Source organism: Talpa occidentalis, unplaced genomic scaffold (genome assembly GCF_014898055.3).
Source record: "Talpa occidentalis isolate TD23 unplaced genomic scaffold, MPIMG_talOcc4v2.1 talOcc4.7, whole genome shotgun sequence".
Classification (NCBI taxonomy): Eukaryota; Metazoa; Chordata; class Mammalia; order Eulipotyphla; family Talpidae; genus Talpa; species Talpa occidentalis.
This window is the reverse complement of record NW_023605083.1, coordinates 34,305,696-34,326,351: the sequence shown is the minus strand read 5'-3', so window position 1 is coordinate 34,326,351 and position 20,656 is coordinate 34,305,696. Positions and strand designations below refer to the sequence as shown.

Genomic DNA, 20,656 nt, shown 5'->3' with positions numbered 1-20,656 from the left:
GTTATTGAACACAAAGTTTGTATCCTTTAATAGGGGATAACAAAAGGAATGGAGGAATTGTCTCCAACTTTGTCTACATATAAGTCAGGATCTGGAAGCACCACAGGCATCATGCAGAGACATAGGTACCCACTGGGATGGCAGTGCCTAACTGAAACATTAGTGTTACCAACAACATTGTGGCAGGAACAGAAGAATGTGAAATGGCTAGACATACTTTTGAATCCATGTTGGCTCCCTTTGGCAATGACTCAAAATACCACAGAGCAAGACCCCATGGAGGATTTTAGCAAGTGACAGGTTACATACATAATAGATATTTAGACCAAGGTGAAGTGACTGAGCCATGGAACAATCTTGTAAAGCTTCATGACAAAGTAAGAACTGGTTATAGATGTTTTAATAGAGATGAAGATAGTGGTGAGAGACAGTGATTATAGCTCTGTGACTGATTGTAGTTCTGTGTAAATTAAAAGAGGAGGCTACTATCTGTATTATTAATAGATATCAGGGTCAAAATTAAACAAGCCTATATCATCATCATCTGAAAAATCCAAAAGTAGTGGGCTACTGATAAGAAGATTTCAGAATTTCTAAGATAGTAAAATTCCTTTGATTTTTAGCCATGCAGAAAGCAATTTGTATATTTTACCTTTTATTTTCAAAAGCTCTATGAGGTATTACTGTGCTCATTTTCTTTAAGTGATGATTGAAGCTCAGGAAGCCCAAGTCACTTACCAGTGTGACCCAGTGATAGTGGTTGAGCCATGGTTGAAACCAGATGTGTGTGGTTTCACACACCATTAGATGTTGACACCCTTTTCTAACTGTGCTCTACTCAACTCCCTGATCTGAGTAGGATTAGGTTGACTTTACATTTTCCCCACCCTGTTCTATTTCTTTGCATAAAGTAAATAGTAAATTAATTTTACATAAAGATAGAAAATGACTTAATGGGGAATCTTTCACTTCTTGAAATCAGGTTTTTTTTTAACATTTACTTTATCCAGTATTTTTTTTTAAACGGGCTGGAATTTTCAATTTTTTTCTTATTTTAATACTGTGCAACATATCTCCCAACATCACATATTATTGATGAGCCTGATACTTTTACAGAAGACACATTCCTGTGTTTGCAGTGAGCTTGAAGTGAGCTTGAGAGTTAAGGGGGTTAAGAAGGGAGACAAGAGATAGGCTTTATAATGGAGAATGAAGCAGGCAAAAGAAGTGCTGAAGACAAATGAAACTGAAATTAAGGAAAACTCCATGTTCAACATGAGGGAGAAGCAATTAAGCTGGACTTGGTATACTTAGAAAATGGACTTCAGAATGGACAAGTCCAGCACTCTGGACTGGAATCAGACATGATTTGGGGCTTAGAGATGAAGATACCCACAGTGACAGCAAATCAATAAGGCTTCTCTACTGCTGAATGAGGATGAACCTTCTATCTATTCTAAATATCAGTGAGTTCCTAACTTAATTAGTTTCAGGGACCACATAAAACTGCTCTGAATACACTTGACAATCACCAAGAGCTAAGCTACTGTTGGTGTGACACACTCTGAAGAAAGATACCAGTAATAACTGGTAAATCTTGTTCTGAAGTTGGTTTGAAAAAGAAGCACCTACTTCTTGGGTGTTATTGGGTGTTATTGAAGGATGGAACCTTCAAGGGAGCATTACCTGTGATTGCTTTATGAAAAATGCAGTTATCTGCACTTTATCTAACTGATTCAATTTGACATGGGAAGAATAACCTACAAAGAAATTGCATTCTAATAAAAAAGGGTGTGAATTTGTCTTGGAGGACTGACATGATTGGTAAATAAATTTAATTTTAAGAGGTAAATTAAAGAAAATCTTCAATTTGCACAGTTCAGATAGTATTATGCATGATGTGGTTTTCTCCTCATTTAAAGCAGGGGAAATTTTCCAAGTTATTTATGAACTCAGTGAAAAAAAATTAAAATGTGCCATCAAATGTACTATCTTAATGTCAGTTCAATCCAAAAATTCATCATGCATTTTCAAATTTCCAGAAGAAAAAAAGTTACCCTCAGAAATTGACCTTAATTACTCTCTTTAAAAAAAAAAAAAAAGATTTATTTATTCATTTATTTATACAAGCACTGGGTGCAGTCAGAAGTGCGGGAGGGTGAGCGGATTCACCAGAGCCAGAGTGGGGAACAGAACAGGCAGATCGATGAGGTACACTGCTGAGGGGAGCAGCGGGCACGGCAGGAGAGGTCTGTGTGCCATGTGGATCCCTCGCCCGTGGCTGGGGATCCAGCCGGTGCTGCAGAGGCTGTGGGCAGCTTCTCAGCCCAGCGCTCAACCACTGCACCACCAGGGGAGGCCCCCTTAATTACTCTCTTAAATGAGCTGGACCTTGGAATGACACAGTAGAAATTTGTATGAGGGATCATAGTGGAACAGTGGGGAGAGAGGAGACATTTTGATTCTTTTGGTTACAACTAATTATTTTATGCTTTGTTCACTGAGGTCCTATAGCAACATGAATCTTAAAAATATGTTCCTATATCATGATCTATGGTAATTAGTTTTAACTCCATTTTAGCTCACAGATATCCATTTCTCCCCATCTACTCTGCTCCTTCATTGATCTGATGGCCTCTTAACTGTTTGTAACTCAAGTGTGGCAGCTGCTTAGTCTGTTTATAGTCAGAAGAGCTTTGTCACTGGAGGAAAATGGAATTCCTCTTTTGTCCTTCTGCTTTTTAGGTAGATGGATAATAGCTGTGCCTGTTGCATTTGCTAAGGAAATTAGTTCTGGCCTGGTGTCTGGGGTATGAGTCTAAATATTGTTATGTCAGAAGAGCACGGGGCTTCTTTCAGGATTACTCCATAAGTCAGGATGCCAAGAATCACACATTTAGGTGAAGCTACTATGAAGGGATTAAGTCCCAATGTTGGAGGTTGGTGTTTGTAGTCCCTGCCCTGGACCTATTGGGATCCTCGGTTACCCAGAGTCATAATAGCAGCCCAACCTTCTCCTATAGAGAAAGAGTTAATTAAATGAAACAGTGGGTTCTAAACAAAATATGGCAAAATTCGAGCAGTGTCCTCCTTCCTGTGATTGGAAGCTTCAGATTTCTTTCTTTGCAGTTGTTCACCGAATTTCCTGGACCATGGGGTATCTGGGATGTTTTGTCATGGTGCTCACATTTAGGGATTTGATCACCAAAGTACTAAGTGACCATTTTCCCTGAATGAAAGATTCCAGGGTGTTTTCATGGTTTCCTTTTTCAAGTGTGGTGTAAAACAGCCCAGTTTCATTTATATTTTACAAAGCCCACCATGCTTTTTTCACTGACAAGATTAGGTAATAATGAAGGCCATAAAACCAGTGTAAATAGGATAGTGAAGAGCCTTATAGGAACTTCATTGAGAAGCAAGATAACTATTGGGCATGAGATAAATTGCTTTCTCCAAGGAGCAAGGTCAAGGAGCAAGGGGACACATAATCAGTTCACATGACAGGCAAGAATCAATTACATTGAGTGCTAGAAACAAGCTGGTTTCCTGTTTAAAATAAAAGTCAGCTCACAAATATTGATTGAGCACCCCCCCAAGGAGAGGTATGATCCTAAATTCTGGTGATGGTGGGGAGACAGGAAGGACAACCCTAAAGGTGAGGACACTAAAAAACTTACATTCTAATGGAGAAAGCCATAAAATAGTTGATATTAAAGAGACTCAAACAGAGATCTAAAATTTTATTCAGCAGATGTACATTGGAAGCACCTGGAAGATAAGGTAACTTTCCAAGTTGAAGCATGGTTGGGATATTATGGGGTGAGGCAAGAGGGGTACCAGCCCTTAAGGTCTGACTTAGAAAGCAGTTTCACCTTCAGCTGTGGTAGGTCTGGTCACTGGAAGAACTGGAGGTGGTTTTTGTTGTCGGCCTCTTATTCAGAATCAGTAATGTGATCCCACCTAAAAAATTTGCCAGAACAGTTCCTTTAAAAAGTTGTTTTTATAATCCTGCTGTCAGCTAGTGAAGGTTCAGGGGCAGAGGAAATAGGAAACAAAAGGGAAGGGAATAGAAAAGAGAGGCAATTGTCGAAGGCTGTTTTAGTTCTCATAGAGAAAGTGAGCAAATGAATAAAATATCATCATCAAGATTAGTAAATTCAATAAAGAAAGTAAATTCCAGGAAATGAGAATGAGAGTTATTAGGGAGGCGTCTCCAAGGAGGTGGCATTCGAGGTGACTGTTGAGAAGGAGAAAGCCAGAGAGCAGGAGGGAGACTTAGAAATTACAGAGATTCTGAAGCAGACATGAACCAAGTTTGTTCACAAGGAAAGAACACAGGAGATAGGTGAGCTAGAGTTTGAGACATGCAAACTCTTGTGTGTGTGTGTGTGTGTGTTTAATATGAATTTTTTTTTTTACATTTTTGTAAATCTCTTTTTTATTTTTTTATAATTTTTTATTTTTATATTCCCCATACAATTGCAACCCCCTTATTTTGACCCCAATCCCTCCCCTCCCCGCCCCCCAACCCCATAGAGTGTCTCTGGTTCATAGTTGTTTGTTGATTTTGATTTTTACTTTCTTACAGTTATTCATTTTCCTGGTCCCTTATTTAAGTTTTCTAGATTCCTGCTATGAGTGAGACCATCCGGTATTTTTCGTTTTCTTTCTGGCTTATTTCGCTGAGCATGATCCCTTCCAGTGCCATCCATGTTGCTGCAAATTGCATGTGTTTATCTTTTTTGAATGCTGAGTAATATTCCATGGTGTATATGTACTCTTATCCTTGTTGAAAATTGTAGCCAAAGAACACCAGGGATTGGAAGACTCAGCGACTTCTTTAGAGACTCCTCTCCTTTTCCATACCACCTAGATATTTAAGGCATCAGAATGGGGACAGCCCATGTTTAACTTTCTTCTTTACTCTCAAAGTATCACAGGAAGACTTTCCTTTGGTGTACTTATTAGCCCATCTGAAACCACAGGAATCCCCTTACAGAGCTTGGTAGGTTTCCAATTCAAATGTAAAAAATGATAGTGCCTTGCAGATGCCACCACAGCCAGACTTACCACATTGTGCAGCTGTGGAAAACCCCACTGTGTTTTCGACATGGCTCTTGACAGCAAGCACTTAGGCTGCATGTCTTTTGAGCTGTTTGCAACGTCCCAAGGACAGCAGAAAACTTTCATGTTCCAAGCACTGGGGAGAAAGTATTTAGTTATAAAGTTTCCTGCTTTCTCAGAATTATTCCAGGATTCATGTGTGTGAGTGGTGACCTCACATGCCATAGCAATACTAGTGGCAAGTCCATCTATGTGGAGAAATTGGATGATGAGAGTTTTGTTCTGAAGTATACAGGTCCTGGGATCTTGTCTGTGGCAGCTGCAGGACACAACACAAATGGTTCTGTTTTTCATCTGCACTGCCAAGCCTGAGTGGTTGGATGACGAGCATGTGGTCTTTGGCAAGGTAAAAGAGGGTGTGAATATTGTGTGAGCCATTGAGTTTTGGGTCCAGGAATAGAAAGCAGGCAAAATGGTTATTATCGCTCACTCACTGTGGACAAATCTAATAAATTTGACTTGCGTTATGTCTTAACCACTGACCATTCTTTCTGTAGCTCAGGAGAGTACCCTTTTATCTCTGCTTGAAATGTCCTATAATCTTTATGCTCTCCCTATAGTTCATTCAGTTTCATATTTTCCTCATTCCATTCCAAGTCTAGCTGGCTTGCAGAGTTAAGTTTATGATTATGATATTAATAATAATCCAAAAAATGATAGAAACAATTTAAATCACCTTCCCCTCCATGTGTCTTTAATTGAATATTTTGAGGTTATTCTGTCATATACCATTACAAATTCTATGTTGTCTCTGAGGAAGAGGAATAATTGCTGAAGGAAAATGTCTGATTTACACTTGGGACCCTTTAAATGGTAGAATCCAGACACTGAAAATACTTGTTCCCCTACAAATGTGGGAAATTCTAAATCATGCTAAATAATTCAAAACTGATTTCTTGGGTAAAAAGTTATTAGAACCTATTTCTCTAAATCATACACAGAACCATAAACCAATGTTGCCTCAATAAAAAAATGGCATCTACATAAATGTAGCAGTCTGACTCACGTATTGCCTGAGCAAACTAGGTACAACAGAGAACAATTATTTTATGTCTGTAACTAATTAACTTAGACGTCCTAAATATTCTTTTGTGTTTCATGCATACACTGAACAAAGAGGAAATGACTCAAGGTCAAGGCAACTGTTATTGAATTGCAAAAATATCACAAGAACTGAAGGATTACTTAACAATTAAAGATAGGGAACAATCAATGTCTATGCTTAATCTTTCAGGAAAATATTCCTTCATTTTTAGGAAAGCATGTGATTTAAAAACCATTAACAGGTTTCAGATGTTAATGGGGATAGGTTCTGCTCAGATATCCCTGCTCCATGCATGAACTTGGACACATTTTTTAACCTTTCTGAGCTTCTAACTCCTCTGTAAAATCTGGATTATAGCACTGCCTGGTGAAGTTTGTAACAATTACTTAGGATGTGCATTGAATTGCCAAGTGTCATGTCTGTTACACAGTACACTTTCAATAGATGTCAGGCATTAATATTAGTAGTATGACTACTAATTATTATTTTCCCAACAAGAACAAATCCGATTCAGGAAGAACTAGTTGGCAGAGCCTTCAAAACATATTCGTGATCTGAAGCTCACATACCAGCTGCTAATTTGCTTGTTTATTTCATTTGATTTTCCTTAGCTGCACATAAGGGAGGTAGGTGGTAGAATTTTAATTTATTTATCCCTTTTTTTTTGAGAATGTGGGGTTCGGCTCTTACACTATTTTGAGGCATGACCTGTTGGTGGCATTGGAGATAAGCACACTTTAGGGAGGTGGGAGGTTTATGTAGCTCTCTTGGTGGCTCTAGTGTCTTTCTTTCTCTCAAGTGATCATCATAGGTGCTAGATCGCCAGTGCTGCCAGCCAAAGGTCTCTCCTCCCACAGATCTGGAAACACATGAAAAGAGCCGTGACTCATGGGCTACAACTTTTTCAGCTGCTTGATACAGCACTGATAAGCTCAGCTCCCATGTTTTCATCACCTCACAGGCTGGCTGGAGGGGAAAGGGCTCTTTGGTTTTCAAATAAAGTGCTTGCAGATGGTAATTGAGAACTACTGAGAGAATCCGTGCTTGCAGAGGTTAGAATATTTATCCTGTTTGTTTGCTGAAGTCAGTGAAAAAGGATAATCTGGGGTGAGACCAGGGTATCTTCAGATCCTTAGAGGTATGGCATTTGAAGTACTTTCAGATCTTTCTTTACAAAATCGCAGAGAATCCCTTGCTTTCCTGTGTGTTAGCCCTGTACTTGGCACATTTCTGTAGCAGCACTTTGCCATTGTTTTATCTTCTGTTGTCCTTACTGTTGACCTGTTTGTCTTCTGTGGACTGTGTGCTCTGTGAGGGCAAGTTTGCTGCCCTTTTTATCACTGACTTCCTTGAGCTCAATGTCCACAGGTGATAAATAGCAATTTGGCTGCATGGATGCATGGGTTGGTGGATGGATGGATCAATGGTTACATTGGTGGAATTGGGGGAAAGAAAAGACTCTAGCACAGTGGATTGTGGTACATATAAAAATGCTTTTTAGATTTCAGATATTATTGATTAAAAAGACAGTTCTGAAGCTCAGAAAACTTACTGTGCTATCAAAATCGAAGGCCATATGTTAAACTTGAGAAGTTACTTTGTACATAAAACCCCCAAGTAGTTTGGGGACAGTTTAAAATGAAAGAGGGGAGGAAGTGTCCTCAAATGTGTAAATGGATGTGTGTAACACATTGTAAGTAAAAATTAAAGCAAGTTTGGCTTATTTAAAGGTAAAATCATTTGCAGAAAGCTTAATGTTGCTGGGAGGGGAAAAAAAAAACATGATAGTATTTCATCCATGCACTTTTTAGGACAGTGTTTATTAAAGAGCTGTTTTGTACTGGATACAGTGAACTGAGAGATGAATTGAGCCACATATCAGTCCCCTAGGGTTTCACAGTTAAATCAAGAAGTAAATATGTGAATAACCTATTGTTGTAGTGAGAAAGTAGAGATATGATCATGGCAATATGCACACACAAGGTGGAGACAATCTAGAAAGGAGAAAAAGGTGTCATCTGAACTGGAACTTGAAGACCAAGTAGGGGGTTACCATGAAAGGAGGGAAAAAGAGGTTATGATATACATAGAGAGAGATGATGGACTAGGAAGAAAAGGGTGGATTCTGGGAAGTGCAAGTACTTTGCTGTGATGACTATATCAGTTTATAGATGAGAGAGGAGAGTAGCTGAGATAAGAAAGGCAAATGGAGATAAGTTGCTCAAGATTTGTACACCAAACTATAGATTCCACATAGATGGTCTATAACTCAAGAATATAGTGATTGGCATTAATTGCTTTTCTAAATATCAAATGGTGACTAAAGAAATTATAATGATTCTACTTTGACAGATGGGAAAGTGTGTGTTCTGTGGTTGTGTAGTCCTGATTTCAAGTACTTTCATCTTTTTGGTAAAGGCAGTTGATTAAAAACATAATAATGTGATTTGACTCTATACCCTGTGTCGATTTGATATATGTCATCTTATAAATCAGAAAAACATCCTGGAAAAATATTTATCACTATTGTTTTATTTTAGACCCTATGGAGAAATTCCTTATACTCAAAAGGGAATTATTAATAAGGTCAAGAATAATATATAGGATCACTGGTTTCCTACGCATTGACTTTCTTATGATACCAGCCAGTTCAAAATTGAAGTAATCTGCAACACGGCCTTATAAGATTTTCTATTCCTTATTTTAGTTGACTTCATACATCATCATTGTTTATGTGATTTAGTTTAAAATTTATTATTAACAAATAAATTTTAACCAGATACCATCCTTTTAAAAATCAGTTCAATTTATTGATAAAATAAAAAATAAAAATCAGTGCACCCAAATTTGTCAGGGCATTAGAGAAATTATTCTAGAAAACCAAGAGCACATCTTCAAAAGCTTCCTGGATTTGTTTGATCTTTTTTTTGACCTGCATTTATATAATGCCTATATTAAAAGACTGTGTGTTTGTGTGGGTGGTGGGGGAGGTGCATAAATAATGCTAATACTGGAAAGTACAGATGGTCACCAATTTACTATGGTTCAACTGATGACATTTGATTTTTTGACTTTATGATTGTGTGAAAGTTATACATATTCAGTAGAAACCATTCTATGTATTTTAAATTTTGATCTTTCCCTGGGTATAGTGATATATAGTACAATATCTAGTGGTTCTGGGCAGCAGCAGTGAGCAGTAGCTTCCAGTCAATTTTACCACCACAAGGGCAAACAACTGTACCATGTACTCTGTTGTATAGGTTTTCAACTAGTGATATTTTCAATTTATGATGGGTTTATTGAGATGTAATTCCATAGTGTACCAAGGAAAATCTCTGTTGCTGGACATTAGTCTGTTGGTACAGACTGTGTTAGAAGACATGAGCCTGTGTATTTTTTATGATAGTAACTCATTGAGTCCTTGTCAAGGAAGTCATTACCTTTTTATATCCCTCTTTTATAGATAAGATTACTGGGGTTCTGGGAGATTAAGTAACTTGCCCAGATCATGAACTGGGAAATGGAGGAGTCAAGAATTGAACATGTGCTGTCTAGTTCCAGTGTCCATGCTCTCATACACTGTGCTAGACCTTATTCCCTGGAAGAAAATGAGCTCACATGGGAAGAACAGGCCATGCAGCCATGTGGGGACAACTTTAGGATTTCAGAGTAAAAAGAGTTATTGTCTTGGATGACCCTGTAAGAGTTCATAAAACCTGAAACATTTGAAGTTAGACCTAAAGGATGGGTGAAATTTTGTCTATTGGAGAATTAGGTGATGGAATTGCCATCAGTAAAGGCATGGAAAGCAAAGAGTACAAAGAATATTAGAGGACAACAAACTTGGGGGGATGTGAAAACAAAGAGGGAAGGAAGCACAATGATGTTTCAAAGTGGTAGAATATGGGTGAATTAGTAGTGTGTATACATGGTGTAAATGCTTCATAGGGGTACCCCGATATTTCCTCAGTTAAAAATAAATCAGTTGATTAAAAAATAGAGGACAACAAATGAAATGGTTGGTCAGGAGTGAAATGGGGAGTCAATGTAAAGGGGCAGGAAGGAATTTAGTAGAAGGGAAGTTCTAGCAAATTTTAGAGACCCTTAAAGCCAGATAATAGAGTTTGAATTGATTCTGAATGGGATGGTATATAATAAGAAGTTTGTTTTGTTTGTTTTGTTTATTTTTTAAGCAAAAAAGTGAAATGAGGGAGGATGAATTAGCAGATATATGTTAGGTTGAATAGGTGGAAGATGGAAAAGATTTGAAAAGAGGGTCTCCCCTGGTGGCGCAGGGGGTTGAGCGCCACACTGTGAAGCTGTCCACAGCCTCTGCAACACAGGTTCATTCCTGGCCAGCCAATGAGGGTCCCACATGGTGCAGCAGACCTCTTCTGTCTCACCCGCTGCTCCCCTTAGCAGTGTATTTTGTCAGTCTGCCTGTTCTGTTCCCCTCTTTGTCTCTGGAGAATCCTCTCACCATTGCATGCATCTGGCCTGTACCCTGGTTCTTGTGTAAATGAATAAATGAATCTTTAAAAAAAAAGAAAAAAAGAAAAGATTTGAAAAGAGAAAAAGCTTGGTATATTAATATATTTATACATTTCATTTAAAAACACAAAATTAAAAGAGAACAGATACTTCTGAAGTATCTTAACGCTGAAATAGAAACAAACAAGTTCAGAGTTTTACTCTAAAGGCAACTGCAACTTACAAAAGCAATGTTTTGTAAGAGTTCATACCTTACCCTTTCTTACCCTTCACTAACAGAACTTTTTACACCATCTGGAAGAATTAATTTCTTAGCTTCTCCTTATACTGTGAAGCCAAGAGTAACACTAGTCTTTAACTTTTCCTCTTTACTTTGGTGACAGGTTTGCACAAGATAGATGTACAGAGGAGCACAGTTAGTACATCATTTTCAGATATTTGCAGCAGTCCTATGGTGTAGAATAATGATGTATGTGCTTCTTTAAAATAGACATTAATAATGATCATAGTTTACTAAGGACACAAGGGAACAGAATGGCTGAGCCAAAAGATTTGCCGACAGTAACAAACTTTCTTACCTAAGATGCTGTATTCTCTAAAGAGGCACAAAACAAAAATCCCAACCTAATTTGGGTTTCAGTTTTCTGGTGGGATTACCTGTCTGTGATGAATGAGTCCACATACATCCAGATATGAAGAGAGAGCCCGAGAGATGGATATCCAAAGAGAACTCATGTAAAAATGCAAATTCCTGCCATTTTTTATGTTAATTGGATTGAACTTGTGGAACATCTACAAATGTATGATTTCTTAGAAGCTAAGTGTTGAAAGAGACCTGGAAGATTCCAAGTGCTCTGGAAACAGCAGGTGCTATGTGGTATTTTCTTTCCATGAAGTGGATCACAATTAGGTGCATTAGACGAAATAGCAGGAAAGTTCATATAAAAGTTGTAAATGTATTGTAGTAAAGTTCATTTCTTTGTGAAAAAAAATTACTATTCAAGTGATGTGCTGCATTTAGGTGATCATATCTTTACAGTGTCCCAGAGCAAATGATCTTCTGTGGGTATTTCATCAAATAAGACCTTTTGTGTTATGTTGGTGCTTCGTTTACAAGCTTAAACAAGCTACAGCATAGGCAATATATTGAAATTATACATAAACAGTGAGTATGTTAAAGAAAAATACAGACTGTGTCTACACAGTCTACATCTAATTTAAAAATAATATTGTATCATTCAAATATAAGAATATAAACCTATGATATAGGACTGCAGGTTTCTGCATCTTCAAACTCCATTCTGATCATTTTAGATGCTGATCCCATTTTCCCACTTTGAATGTGACTATGGATTAATCAGCAGGTAAGAAACTGTGTTAGTGGTAAGTCCTACAGGCTAAAATCTTAAAACTTAACTATTGGCACTGTCTGTGCTCTGGGAGTTGCTAATATGACCAACTTTGATTTGGATCCATCTATGCATTTGATTCACTTTCTTCCACCTTTAAAGTAATCTGAAACATAAAGACAAGTTGTAAGACTAGTACAAATAGTTCCTTGTTCTCCAACTAAAACAAGTGTTAATATTTTCCCACATTTGTTTTATAAGTCTCTATTTAATATTATTTTTTCCACTTAAGAGTAGATTGCATATGTCAGGCCATTTGTTCTTTAATTAACACAGTGTATTTCCTAAAATTATATTCCCTTATATAAATATGGTGTAAATACTAAGGGCAGTACCTTCATTTATTCTTTTTTTAAGATTATTTGTATTTATTTATGCATACAAGAACTGAAGCATAGGCTAGAGGTGCAGGGGGTAAGAGGATTCACCAGAGACAGAGTGGGAAACAGAACAAGTGAACTTACTGAAATCCACTGCTAAGGGGAGCAGTGAGCGAGACCAGAGAGGTCTGCTGCACCATGTGGGTAGCTCCCTGGCAGGGGATCGAATTCCTGCCGCAGTGGCTGCAGGTAGCTTCATAGTGCTGTGATTTTAACCCCTGTGCCAAAAGGGAGGGGTTATTTTTATCTAATCTATAGTTTATATTGAATTTGTGAGTTTTCTCAATCATATTATTTACAGTACCAGTTGACCCTATTCTAGGGTCATGTTATATTTACCATATTAAGACTGCAAAAGGAGAGACTACAGTAAATAAATTTTCATTTGAAAAGGGATCATGGAGGAGTCAGATTTACTGAATTTCTTTTTACCTCAGAAGAGTTATCCCTGTTAGTCTATCAGTCAGGCTCAAGCCAATAAGAAATATTATATCATGTAAGATATATATATATATATAATGAATTATTATCAATTGATATAGATGGTAATGATGATAATGTTTCAGTTATTATTGTGAACACAATGGCATTGCCCATTGCCATGAACTTTCTTAGAAACTTGTAATATCACTATTCTTGATGGGAATATGATTTATTTTCATGGTTAGGAAAAGAAATCAGATGGAATTAATTTTTGCTTAGATGATTTTAAAATTCCTTCATATATAGTGAACTCATTTATATAAATATAAATAATTAAATTAAATGGGGTCAAGCAAGTTCAAAACTGATAGAGCAGGCCAGTGAGCGAAAACCTTGTCAGGAGTTGCTACTATAGTCTCTAATCTCAAAATCTGTGGGGCAGACCAGTAGACTTAAAATTCAACCAGATTTGACACTGCAATCTTGAAATTGAATTTCTTCTTCCTTATGAAATCTGAGTTTTTGCACTTGGTCCTTCTAACTACTTGGGTATGACACGCTCACATTTTTGGGAGTGATCTACTAAAAGTCACCTGACTGTTGATGTTAGCCATATCTGCAAAGTACTTTCACAGCAACACCTAAATTATGTGTTTAAGTTATATAACTAGCTTAGTTAAGTTAATACAAAAAACCATCAGAGACAGTAATCATAACCCACGTTTATACCCCCGGTGTCTGTGGGCCACTGTTTTTACTAGGTACATTTATTATGCATGGCTGAATGCAAACCCAGCATTCCCCATTCCAGACACCTATACTTCTCCAATGGCACCCCTATTCACCACCAATTACAGCACCCCTATTCACTTCTATTGACCAACTTAAGCATGGGAAGATTCAGGAAGTAGCAAGTGATGGTATGCAAACTTAGAATGAATGACCAGTTAGCAAGTATGTTCCAGAAATGATTCAAGTCCAATTCAAGTCTTAAAAGCTTATGCTAGATAGTTTTAAACATTCTATTTGCCTTTGTGAATCTCAAAGTTTTCAAAATGTGTTTTTGGGTTGTTTATTCTCTTCTGGAATATAACATTTTTATGCACAGATTCCTTCACATTCAAAACATTCAAGACAACAGTTCTAGCTTGTGCTACTATTTGATGGATATGTTACAGTTACAGAATAAAATGAGACTTCAAAGAGAAATTGTGTTAATTATGAATGACTTATGTAAATATAAACTTGATATACCCATATGAACCTTTTGTATCTTTATCCTTTTATTAGGCTGCTTTTTTTTTTAACTTCACCACGGATCTATAATTCATATTCATGGTTTATCTTGATGATTATCCTGAACGTTAGAAAAAGTTTTGTCCTATGTAGGGCATTTTAGGTAATAAGTAATAATCATAGAAGTAGTGTTCACTAAGCATTATTAGATTTCAAGAACATTGCTAATTGATTTATAAACATTATCTGAGTTATTCCTCATAACAACTCAAAGAGGTAAGTACTAGTATTGATTCCACTTTAAGAAAAAAAGAAAATAAAGCAAGCATAGGAAGATTAATTAATCCTAAAATTAGGATATCACCCAGATGATGTGAAGATGAATATGATTTCATATATATACATATATATGACATATGACATATATATAAAATCAGGCTGTTATTTAAAAATGAGTATTCATATTCAGCAGATGATGGAGGTGACTAATTGTTTCATTCATAATCACCAGCAAAAGGATTGTCAAATTAGAAAAATAATTTATGACGTTTTGAAATCGAGCACAAAATTTGCCCCTTAAACACCATCTTCTGTAATAAAACCCACTGTTATGACAGCTTAATATGTGAAACTCTCCACTGCTTAGCAAACATTAATCTCCTATACTGCAGTCTATAATTACCATTGCCGGGCAATTCTATGGTTCTTTGCTTGTGTAACATGTTGTCATCTAATTTTAAAGCCGGTTATTTTTTCTCCAGGGGTGTTTTTTCACCTGGTAAGGCACAAAAAGTAATGCTTTAGTTTGATCAAAAAATTTTTAAGTCTAAAGGATTTTTGATAGGAACACGGAAAAGTGTATGTTTCCAGAATTGTTTTTTCGTATTAGACTATAGTGATATTTTTATGGATACAAATCTCCTGTTGGATTCAAATTCAAGGACAGAGGTAATGATTCCAATGTTATTGTTAATATGATTGAAATGCTGTGAGAGCTCTTTGTAGCTTGTAATGTCACTAGTTCCTGGTAAGATTTAAGTATTGCTAGTGAAAAAGCAAAATGGAAAAATCTTTATTATATTTTTTATTTTATATATATTTTGTATATCATTCTTGATTCTTGTACAATGTATGCTTTCTCATCTCAGTTATAGTCCCCATGAAATTTCCACCACCAATTCACCCATGTACCATCACCACAGTCCCTTGTGCTCTTCCCACCCCTGTTTTGATCCTATTCCCTTCTCCCCCCCATGCAGAATGTCTTCACCTAGAAGATTTTTAACCACTTCCAATTCATGTACTATTTTATTCCGTCCATTTTCATTTTTACATAACTGAGAGGACTCTTCTGCTTGGCCCTGTGAATTAGTATAATTCCAACTTTATAAATCACTCTGGTTTATAACTATCTAACTTTACAAAATTATTATTTTTACAGAATAATCTAATCTTGTAGTTCTAGAATGATACATATGGGACTAATTAAAAAAGGGGAGCAGTGGGTGAAAAAGGAGAGGTCTGCTATGCAATATATGGGTTAGGTCCCTGGCCAGAGATCAACCTGAGGCTGTTGGCGGGCCTTCCTGATGGTAACACTGACTTCACCCCTAGGACACCAGGGAGGTCCAGACATAAGATTTTTAATGGTGCCACAAGAGATCTTACTAAATTCTTGTAAGACAGCATTCCATGTGGAAGCTACCCTCATACTGCTCAGCACCCAGTTGGTTTATAAAAACACAGGCATTGACCATATTGCAGAGAACAGAATATGAGACTAAGGGAGAAACTGCCCTGAAAAAGCATCAGTTACTTTCAGAGGATTCCTGAGGGAAGAGAAACTCAAGTAAGAACACCTATATGCACTAGGACTTGTAGGCATAGAGCTGGGTAGAGAGAAAGAAGTCTCTGGTGCAGATTTGTGTGAATATATGTTTCTACTATCAAAGTCTAAAACACTGTGCCTCTCAGGTCCCCAGCATTTCTGCCTTCAAAGGGTCTGTGTCACAAAACTGAAGGTCCCTGTTCATTTGTATTAAGACACTGTCTTAAAGTGGATCTGAGAGTCTTAGAGAGGCTAAGAAATCTCTGAAGTTAGTATTTAAAATGTTCTAATTTAGTCACCATCCTGACACAGATTAGGGTAGGTTTTGGAGTAACATGGAATAGAGAAAAGCTTTAGCAGATGATACATAGTTTTCAGGGATGATGAATTAGTTCCCTAGACAGTTCATCCTAAGTGTTTCACCAATCCCTAAGAGAAGAAAAATTCAAAGTTACCAACTAATCGATTCTGAATAGTATATGATCGTCTATGTGGTCTTTGTCTACGTAATTATATAGCCATTTATTCTTTAAGACAGCATATTTATTATTTGTTTGGGTTATCAGATTCATTCATTCTTGGAACCTATGGAGCCTGAAGCTTTCTCAGGTTAGGTCTATCCTATCTCTAGTAAAAGAGTGGGGGTGTACAATTCATCCCTGCTCTTAAAAAATGGGGAGACCATGGGGAATGATATTGCTAAATATGTGAAAAACATGGTCATCTTTTTTGCTGGATGATAATTTATGAGATGTTACTTACTGGTGCAGATGGGAGGGTCAATCAGTCATGGCTTTGGAATTATGAAAAGGAGACTCGCTCTAATCAGGGTGGTTGGTTGTTATGTAATGACTAAGGTATCCTTGATATCTGGACCTTCAGATAATATCTCTTTAAGTATTTTTTCCACCCTAGGGTTTCTTATTTGAGTTTCACATACTAGTTTTCCTTTCTTGACATATTCCCTATGGACGATTCCATGCCTTCTCCTTCTATCTCTACTGATCTTCTTTTACTCTGAGGAAAAGTCTTTTAATTTCTGTCAGTGAGTAAGGCAGTCTCTCTCTCTTCCTCTCTCCCTCTCTACATTCTCCTGTCGTCCTCTCTCTTTTCCTTCATCCCTATCCCTCCTTCAAAAATTTTGTTTCCACTTGACCATGTAGGGCTTACAAATCCAGGTCCCAAGTATTTGCAAGCACAATTATTCTTTATCGTACAGAACTTGGAGAAATCTTTCCAGGAGGTAAAGGAAATTATTTCCATGCCCTTCTTCTAATGCACCTATAATAAGAAGGAAAAGAAAGTAATTAGTCTTGCAATTAAAAGAGTCAGAATGTATATAACCTGTCCTATCCATATATTTTGGTTTAAATTATCTGTTAATTGTATTTTATCCTGATGAAGTCCCCTGTTTCTAGGAACTTCTATGAGTATGATAAGAGAAAAACTGTGTATATTCCACTGGCAGATTCAGCTGGGATTCTAGTACCAAGACTGGGGGATCAGCTGAGCTGTACCCCTTATGGCATAGTAGTCAGAATAAAGCCCCTTCTCAGAGTATGCTATTCGCTGCATGTGCATGCAGACTAAATCTGAAAAGTATGAAAATTGGAATAAAGAATAAAAAACAAAATGCACATACATCTACCTAAAAGACAGATAAAGGTGATAGGGGATCAATCCTCCTTTGATTATCCTTTGATTTTCTTGCCTTAAAATATATATTTCTCAAAGAAAAAATCGCTTTCTGTGGTGTTAAAACAAACTTAAATTTTTCAACTATAAAATATTCACTGCATTATTTGAAAAGTCAAAACTATGCATGCCTAGGTTTTCAGACTTCAGAAGAAAAAAACAATTCTTCTTGGAAATGATATACACATTGTGTAAGCTTTGGTATGGTTGGCAATTCAGTGAGCATAGAGATGAGAAGGGGAAAATAATACCACAGAGGTTACCAAAGATGTTCCTTGTTGCAGTTCACAGCTTCCGTTGGACTGTAGAATTCAGATTTATTTCTAAACATTCTGAAGAATCTTTCAGGGGAGGTAGCTGTTAATCTCAACAGTCTGGGAAAAAATTTGTAGGAGATATTTTCAATGAAGCATACTTAAGCATAAGTTGAGCAGAATATTAAAGAAAGAACAGCATAATTTTAATGATCTTGGGAGTATGTATGTGCTTTTAATAATTTTAAGCCAGTACAGTTTTTATAATGACTTCTAAATATATTTAGTATGGCAGGAAGGTGTTTAATTTAATTTTAGATCTCATATTTATTTTATTTCTGGAGCTCTCTATTTATTGCTCAGTCCTCACCCGGAAAAAAATAAGGGACCAGTCATGTGAGTGGCTCCTTTCATGTAATGGGAGAGGTATTTTTCTTCTATCTCATAACACTTAATTAGAAATGCATTTTTGTCAGAAAGCATTTTTCCTCCAGTGAACATAGATAGCAGCCTTATTCAATATGTTTGCAGCCTTTATATTTATCAAGTGCTTTAAAATGAGCTTGATTAGATAGGTATCCACTCTATCATCTAAGAAAAAAATCAATTTGGTGTATCATTCCCACCCAACAAGAGCATACATGTGTCATCATAAGGGTATATTGATTTAAAAAGAGGTTAAATTGCCTGTTCAAGTTGGTCTTCCAAGTCAGCAGAAGACAGGGCTATAAAATTTGTTATTCTGTTGCCTCTAGTATATTGCCTTGGTTGCTTTGCTATGTGTCTGCTTTTCATGTGTTAATCAACAATGCCATAATTATCAAGAATGGCAATTACACATCAATAATTCATCCTCCAGTGTAAGTACATAAAGGATTAATGTTACAAGGGCTCTAGAATATAGAGAAGGAAAGGTCACTAAATGATGTATTAGAACAACCATGATAACAGACGAACAAATTAAACCTAACAGTAGAGATCAGCATCTGTTGGATAAACCTAATAAAATCTTGTAGTTTATTGATGTTGTTCCTCCACTGGGCAGAAATAGCTCTAGGATAAGATAGAAAGACACCAAATAAGCATGTGGATCAGAGAGAATTGTTGAAATGCATATGGAGATCAAGGTAGCTTAAAGTAAAGTTGTTAAGTACAAATTTCAATAGATCCATCATTGCCAAAATCTCATCTTACCTTTGGAATTATTTTCCGTTACTGAATTGTAAAGAAACCAAGTTTTGTTGTTGTTGTTGTTTGTTTTTTTAACTCTGAATCAATGATTTCTGGTAATCATTGTTTTGGTGAGTCTCTGAGAGGCTCTTTCACTAAAGAAATCTTTTAAATACGTAAGAGGTTCTTTCTCCTTTAATGACCACTCTCCCATAGACCAAAGTGATCTTTCATCTTGATGAATTCTTTTAAAATCTAGTGAATATATATATATATATATATGTGTGTGTGTGTGTGTGTGTGTGTGTGTATATGTGTGTTTGTGTATACATTGTATATATTTGACTTATACAGACAAAACAGTATATGAAAAATAACTCTTTAAATATTTTGTTTTACATTAAATTTGCATTGGCTCTTGTAGGTCTGAAGAGACGCTGCGCTATTTTAGCATTTACAATCAAAATGAATTCAGCTTCCAAATTACCAATCCAAAAGCTGTGTAAAGATAATGACCAAAATATTTCCATAAACATATTGACCACAGAATTTATTTCAAAAAAAATAAAACAGCCAAAAGTCTAACATGGGGATGGATTACATGAAGTATAATTATTTTGTATGATGGAATAATTCAGATATTAGCAATTATATTTAAGAATAATTTTTATGATCCAAGAAGATGTCCCATGCAATTAAGTTTTTAAAAAGAACAAAAAAATTGTACAGAAGGATATTTTATACCTTTCCATTTGCTACATGATTCTTTAAAAATTTTGGGAGGAAATATCACAAAACACCTAAGCTTTGAAAAGGAATTATGGGAAAATTTTATTTTTATACTTTTTTGTGTTCCAGATTTTCTACATTAAGAATAAAATATTTCTTTAATCAGCCTAAAACGATTAAGATTTCCATTGTATTTTCTTTTTAATGAATTGGTTCAGTTTCTGAAGCATGTGAAGTTTGTTTTTGGGATTTACTGTGCTTCTGTCTAAATATTATTTTCCTATTCTGATCGCTGATTGCTTTATGTCATTTACTTCTATGCTCAAATACCACTTTCCAGTAAAACTTTGTAAAAGTAACCTATATAAAAATGACCATGGTCATTTTCATACCATAATCTTGCTTTATTTTCTTCATGGCACAACCTGAAATTATACTAACTCATTTTTCAGTCTAGTTATTGCTTAGTTTCTGTCTATTGCATTAGTAAGAACATCTATGAGAGCAGAAGAAAACTTGCTTGTCTTGCTTAATTTTAAATCCCCAGGTCCTAGAACTCTATCTGGCATGAAGTTCTCACCAGATTCATATTTGCTAAATAAAAGGGCAGAGTTGCACGTTAGCCTCTCATAGAGCTTGTTGCATATAATATCACATTTAGTTATTATTTCCGGACCAGAGATTGAATTGTAGATTAAGGAATTTTTCAAATTAGAGAACCAGCATAGTATTTCAGGTAAAGCTAAGTCAAAGATAGAATAATTGTTCCACTCTAGCAGGACATTCAAAGTTTCTTGAAAGTGATGGTGTCTGAGTTATAGTAATAGCTAGTGTTTATTGAGTGTGTTCCAAGTACTAAGCATCCAATA

At 36.2% G+C, this 20,656-nt stretch overlaps 1 protein-coding gene and 1 pseudogene across 12 annotated transcripts in view; both read left to right on the top strand.

Annotated features, from left to right (window-relative positions):
• The window catches only part of LINGO2 (leucine rich repeat and Ig domain containing 2), a 1,109,656-nt gene that overhangs the window by 839,175 nt on the left and 249,825 nt on the right, over positions 1-20,656 (top strand). Inside the window, exon 1 of one of the 12 annotated variants that reach the window (XM_054689323.1) lies at positions 11,972-12,027. The exons of the other annotated variants lie outside the window; for them this stretch is intronic. The gene's annotated coding sequence lies outside the window, so the exon portion shown is untranslated. Of the gene's footprint in view, positions 1-11,971; positions 12,028-20,656 lie in introns of those variants that run through there. 12 annotated transcript variants of the gene reach the window in all.
• LOC119231181 (peptidyl-prolyl cis-trans isomerase A-like) lies at positions 4,784-5,743 on the top strand (annotated as a pseudogene).